Source organism: Pelophylax lessonae (genome assembly GCF_965119305.1).
Source record: "Pelophylax lessonae genome assembly, contig: HAP1_SCAFFOLD_919, whole genome shotgun sequence".
NCBI lineage: Eukaryota > Metazoa > Chordata > Amphibia > Anura > Ranidae > Pelophylax > Pelophylax lessonae.
The window spans coordinates 24,369-31,389 of record NW_028119439.1 but is presented as its reverse complement, the minus strand read 5'-3'; positions in this window follow the sequence as shown (position 1 = coordinate 31,389).

Genomic DNA, 7,021 nt, shown 5'->3' with positions numbered 1-7,021 from the left:
GGCCTGTGGGTCCAGCTGACCATGGCCTGTGGGTCCTGCTGACCATGGCCCTGTGGGTCCTGCTGACCATGGCCTGTGGGTCCTGCTGACCATGGCCTGTGGGTCCTGCTGACCATGGCCTGTGGGTCCTGCTGACCATGGCCTGTGGGTCCTGCTGACCATGGCCTGTGGGTCCTGCTGACCATGGCCTGTGGGTCCTGCTGACCATGCCCTGTGTGTCCAGCTGACCATGGCCTGTGGGTCCTGCTGACCATGGCCTGTGGGTCCTGCTGACCATGCCCTGTGTGTCCAGCTGACCATGGCCTGTGGGTCCATCTGACCATGGCCTGTGGGTCCAGCTGACCATGGCCTGTGGGTCCTGCTGACCATGGCCTGTGGGTCCTGCTGACCATGGCCTGTGGGTCCTGCTGACCATGGCCTGTGGGTCCTGCTGACCATGGCCTGTGGGTCCAGCTGACCATGGCCTGTGGGTCCTGCTGACCATGGCCCTGTGGGTCCTGCTGACCATGGCCTGTGGGTCCTGCTGGCCATGGCCTGTGGGTCCAGCTGACCATGGCCTGTGGGTCCAGCTGACCATGGCCTGTGGGTCCAGCTGACCATGGCCTGTGGGTCCAGCTGACCATGGCCTGTGGGTCCTGCTGACCATGGCCTGTGGGTCCTGCTGACCATGGCCTGTGGGTCCAGCTGACCATGGCCTGTGGGTCCAGCTGACCATGGCCTGTGGGTCCAGCTGACCATGGCCTGTGGGTCCTGCTGACCATGGCCCTGTGGGTCCTGCTGACCATGGCCTGTGGGTCCAGCTGACCATGGCCTGTGGGTCCAGCTGACCATGTGACCATGGCCTGTGGGTCCAGCTGACCATGGCCTGTGGGTCCAGCTGACCATGGCCTGTGGGTCCAGCTGACCATGGCCTGTGGGTCCTGCTGACCATGGCCCTGTGGGTCCTGCTGACCATGGCCTGTGGGTCCAGCTGACCATGGCCTGTGGGTCCTGCTGACCATGGCCTGTGGGTCCTGCTGACCATGGCCTGTGGGTCCTGCTGACCATGGCCTGTGGGTCCTGCTGACCATGCCCTGTGTGTCCAGCTGACCATGGCCTGTGGGTCCAGCTGACCATGGCCTGTGGGTCCTGCTGACCATGGCCTGTGGGTCCTGCTGACCATGGCCTGTGGGTCCTGCTGACCATGGCCTGTGGGTCCTGCTGACCATGGCCTGTGGGTCCAGCTGACCATGGCCTGTGGGTCCAGCTGACCATGGCCTGTGGGTCCTGCTGACCATGGCCTGTGGGTCCTGCTGGGAACTGGAAATGGCCTGTGGCCCACAGGCTATGGCCAACTCCCAGCAGAACCTACAGGCCAGCAGGACCCAAAGGCCATGGCCAGCTCCCAGCAGAACCTACAGACCAGTGGCCAGCAGGATCCACAAGCCAAGGCCACCTCCCAGCAGAACCTACAGCGGCCAGCAGGACCCACAGTGATGGGCACTGGTGAGGCTGCATTGATGGGCACTGGTGAGGCTGCATTGATGGGCACCGGCTCTCTACTGCAGTCGCTGCTTCCTCCAGCAGTACCCGACATCATGACCAGCAGTACCCGCATGACCAGCATTACCCGCCAGCAGTACCAGCAGTACCCACCAGCAGTAACCACCAGCATTACCCACCAGCATTACCCACCAGAAGTAGCCGCCAACAGTACCCACCAACACTACCGACCAGCATTACCCGCCAGCATTACCCACCAGCAGTAACCGCCAGCATTACCCACCAGCAGTAACCGCCAGCAGTAACCACCAGCATTACCCACCAGCAGTTACCACCAGCATTACCCGCCAGCATTACCCACCAGCATTACCCGCCAGCATTACCCACCAGCAGTAACCGCCAGCAGTACTCACCAGCAGTAACCGCCAGCAGTACCCACCAGCAGTAACCGTCAGCAGTAACCGTCAGCAGTAACCGCCAGCAGTACCCACCAGCAGTAACCGCCAGCAGTAACCGCCAGCAGTACCCACCAGCAGTAACCGCCAGCAGTAACCGCCAGCAGTACCCACCAGCAGTACTCACCAGCAGTAACCGCCAGCAGTACCCACCAGCAGTACTCGCCAGCAGTACTCACCAGCAGTAACCGCCAGCAGTACCCACCAGCATTACCCGCCAGCAGTACCCACCAGCAGTCTGCAAAATAAGTAGAAACGGTCTGTGCATTAGCGTGTGTAAATTGTTGCAGTAAATGTGTTCTTTAATAACTAGTTGTGTTTTGTCATAATATGTCATGTCCTTGTCATACATGATGTATGAATAAGGACATGACATTTTCTGGCTGCCTAAGTCCTATGTGCTAGGTGTGCAACTATCCCCCAGCACAGAACTGTAAATATCCCATCATGTGCCGTGTTCCTGACTCCTCCCACCATCACCACTTCAAATCACTGAAGGAGTGTTCCTTTAATATCTCTCAGAAGAAGTATTCCTCTGTATACTGATTCCATTTCATTTCATCATCCTCTAGTTGTGTTACATTAGTGCGGGGGGGGGGGGGGAGGGGGCGCGGCGGCATGGGAAGGGCACGGTGGTGTTTTATTAATGATATACCTTAACTATAGTATATATTTTAAACACAGCCCAAGAAAATTTCTCTACACTCAATGTGGCCCAGAGAAGCCAAAAGGTTGACACCCATGATCTAGATTATTATTATTATTATTTTTTTTTTTTATTTTATTTGCTATTTTCCCCCCACGAAAGTGGAGTTACCCTTTAGGTAAGATGTCTGTATGCAGCTGTACAGAATGACAATGTATCGCAGTCCATGGAATGCGCAGAAAGCGAAGCTCCGGGAAGCACAGCTGGTTAATAAGACGGTTATTACGTGGCTGATCATTATAGCTATTCTGAGCTGCACTAAGATTACTCTGTGCGATCAGCGACTGGCAGAGGAGGCGATTCTCAGCAAAAGGCAGAGGAGGGCAGGGCTGCTGATAGAAAAATTGCAGGGCCCCGTACAGACATTGCGGGTCCTGTACAGATATCACGGGGCCCGTACAGATATCACGGGGCCCGTACAGAAATCGCGGGGCCCGTACAGAAATCGCGGGGCCCGTACAGAAATCGCGTGGCCCGTACAGACATCGCGGGGCTCGTACAGAAATCGCGGGGCTCGTACAGAAATCACGGGACCCGTACAGAAATCGCGGGGCCCATACAGAAATCGCGGGGCTCGTACAGGAATCGCGGGACCCGTACAGAAATCGCGGGGCCCGTACAGAAATCGCGGGGCTCGTACAGGAATCGCGGAGCTCGTACAGAAATCACGGGACCCGTACAGAAATCGCGGGGCCCGTACAGAAATCTCGTGGTCGCACAGACATCGCGGGGCTCGTACAGAAATCGCGGGGCTCGTACAGAAATCGCGGGGCTCGTACAGAAATCGCGGGGCCCGTACAGAAATCGCAGGGCCCGTACAGAAATCGCGGGGCCCGTACAGAAAACGCGGGGCCCGTACAGAAATCGCGGGGCCCGTACAGAAATCGCGGGGCCCGTACAGAAATCACGGGGCCCGTACAGAAATCACGGGGCCCGTACAGAAATCGCGGAGCTCGTACAGAAATCTCGTGGCCCGTACAGAAATCTCGTGGTCGTACAGACATCGCGGGGCTCGTACAGAAATCTCGTGGTCGTACAGACATCGCGGGGCTCGTACAGAAATCGCGGGGCCCGTACAGAAATCGCGGGGCCCGTACAGAAATCGCGGGGCCCGTACAGAAATCGCGGGGCCCGTACAGAAATCGCTGGGCCCGTACAGAAATCGCGGGGCCCGTACAGAAATCGCGGGGCCCGTACAGAAATCGCGGGGCCCGTACAGAAATCGCGGGGCCCGTACAGATATCACGAGGCCCGTACAGATATCGCGGGGCCCGTACAGAAATCGCGGGGCCCGTACAGAAATCGCGGGGCCCGTACAGAAATCACGGGACCCGTACAGATATCACGGGGCCCGTACATACTATTGGACAGGGCCCCCTCCCCCAAGAAAATATTAAAGCTTTATTTCGATAAAAATACAATAAAATCATTATTAGCAGAGACAAATAAAACATAAATCACAGAATTCCCGCTAAATCTAAAAGTTGAAACTGAGTTGATAAATAAATGTGTGTGTGTGTGTGGGGGGGGGGGGGGGGAGGTGTTGGGGGTCATTCACATGGGGTGGCGTGGTCTGTACAGTGGGAATCAGGGGTTCATTGATGTGGCGTGACCCCCCTGGATCTGTATGAACACAGCTGCAGGTCCTAATCTGACAGGCGTGGGGGTGCGGATGTACGGCCTGAACACAGACAGTGTGCATTTGGGGACCGCTCTCCTGCACCCCTGTCCAATCAGGGCCTGCGGCTGTGTTCCCCCACTCGGCAGCGGGGAACTCCGATGCACAGGGCAGGCGGCTCAGATTGCCGCTGGACACCCGTGATCGCTGCCCGCTGAGAGAGAACGGTCAGATATAGTGATATATATATATATATATATATATATGATATATATACGTGATTTAGCTTTAAGGCTCTAGGGGGCGTGTGTGATAAGACACAGCAGGAGCCAGTCCCCGGGACCGGCGGCGCCAATTGGCGCCGGCCTCCCACAATTATCAAGGAGACTGACAGAACGGCGGTCTGCCAATAACAAGGCAGACGGCTGGCTGTTATGTCAGACAAGAAGAGAGAGATCATGTGTTCCTACTAATCAGGAACCTGGATCTCTCTCTTCCTGTAGTCAGCCCCTCCCCCCACACAGTTAGAAAACACTACCTAGGAGCACACTTAAACCCTTGCTTGCCCCTGATGTTAACCCCTTCACTGCCAGTGTCATTTATACAGTGACAGTGCATATTATTTAGCACTGATCACTGTATTGATGTCACTGGTCTCCAAAAACACCTAGTCACCTATTGTCAGATTTGTCCGCCGTAATGCCACAGTCTCGCTAAAAAAAACGCTGATCGCCGCCATTACTAATAAAAACAATAATCGTTTTAAAAAAGTCTATAAATCTTTCCCCTAGTTTGTAGACGTGATAACTTTTGCGCAAACCAATTAAAATAAACTTATTGGGATTTTTTTTACCAAAAATATGTAGCAGAAAACAAATTGGCCTAAAATGATGAAAAAATTTTATTTATTTTTTGGGAATGTTATATAGCAGAATGGGAAAAAAATATTGTTTTTTTCAGAATTGTCGCTATTTTTTTGTTTATAGCGCAAAAAATAAAAATCGCAGAGGTGATCAAATACCACCAAAAGAAATCTCTGTTTGTAGGAAAAAAAGGACATCAATTTTATTTGGGTACAGCGTCGCACGACCGCGCAATTGTCAGTTAAAGTAACGCAGTGCCGAATCGCAAAAAATGGCCTGGTCTTTAAGGGGGAAAATATTCCGGGCCAGAAGAGGTTAAAGATAAAATAAAAAGCACATTTTACTGCAATATTCACCTTCGATCCAAAGCTCTCCCCCACAGGACTTCTCTACCATCATCTAAACATCTTTAGCTATCCTCAGTGTAACGTCCAGCATCATTCAACCCACTTCTCTGAGCCCAGGTCGTCCTGGACCCGCCCCCCAGCCAGAGATTGGGCATAGAAGGAGAAGCAGCACAGTGATGAGCTCATCTCTGTCACTCTGCTCTCTCCTCCTATCAGCATGTGTTGCTTTTCTTTCCCCTTCACACTATGAATGAAAATCAAAAACAAAACACTCCAACCACAAATCACAGAGATCTCCCTGAACACGGAGTTAAAGGATGGCGGTGTTATCCTACAGTGACTCATTATCACCGTATATTCCTCAACTCCGCCCCATTCTCATCTCATTCTGAGTATTACTGAAATAATTTATATAAAAATAATAAAAATTTGGAAGAGCATCACTCATAGCAAGAGATACGCCTGTCTGCATACTGACTGATGTCTTTGATGACAGATTAGATGTAGAGGGTGTGTAACTGGGAAGGAGTGGGGGGTAAATTCTCTCCAATCAGCAAAGAGCAGGTACAGGGGGTTGAGGGGTTCCTGAAGAGTGCAATACAAGGATTTCTATGCTCTTATGGCAGGCCAACATAGATAAAGTATTCATTAAACCAAAACATTTAATTTTGTTTATTTGTATGTATTTTTTAATACTGTAGGCGTATCTGACAATTACAGTAATAAACAGATACATACTGCCACCTTCAGGTCACAGTAGCATCTGCAGCTTTAAGGTTTATTCTCCCAACAAAGCCTTCTGTCTGCATATGGCAGCTGACATAGAGGCTGAATCAGTGACCACAATCATGAACCACTTTGATGGGTTCCTGATTGTAAGCGAGTACTTGAGCTACCATTGCTACCTAATAGGGATGCACCGATAGATCAGCTGAAAATAGGGTTATTGGCGTTTTGCCGATAGAAAAAAAAAAAAAAGTGCCGCAAATGGCATGTTGTGTTCCACTGACTTCAATTGACAAAATCGGGGTGCAAAAATGCACCCCAATTGACTTCAATGCAAAACGCCCACCATTAACTTCAATGCAAAAACACCACTCATTGACTTCAAAACAAAATCAACCCCCCCCCCTAATTGACTTCAATGCAATACCGCGTCCCGTTGACTTCAGTGCAAAATCGCGTCCCGTTGACTGCAATGCAAAATCGCGTCCCGATGACTTCAATGCAAAATCCTGTCCCATTGACTTCAATACAAAATCACGTCCCATTAACTTCAATGCAAAATCACGTCCCATTGACTTTAATGCAAAATTTTCGCCCGACCGAGCCTGACCTCCAGAGACGGTCTACGGGTGCGATGACCTCCAGAGACGGTCTACGGGTGCGATGACCTCCAGAGACGGTCTACGGGCGCGATGACCTCCAGAGACGGTCTACGGGCGCGATGACCTCCAAAAACGGTCTATGGGCACGATGACGTCCTGGGCCGGTCTATGGGCACGATGACGTCCTGGGCCGGTCTATGGGCACGATGACGTCCTGGGCCG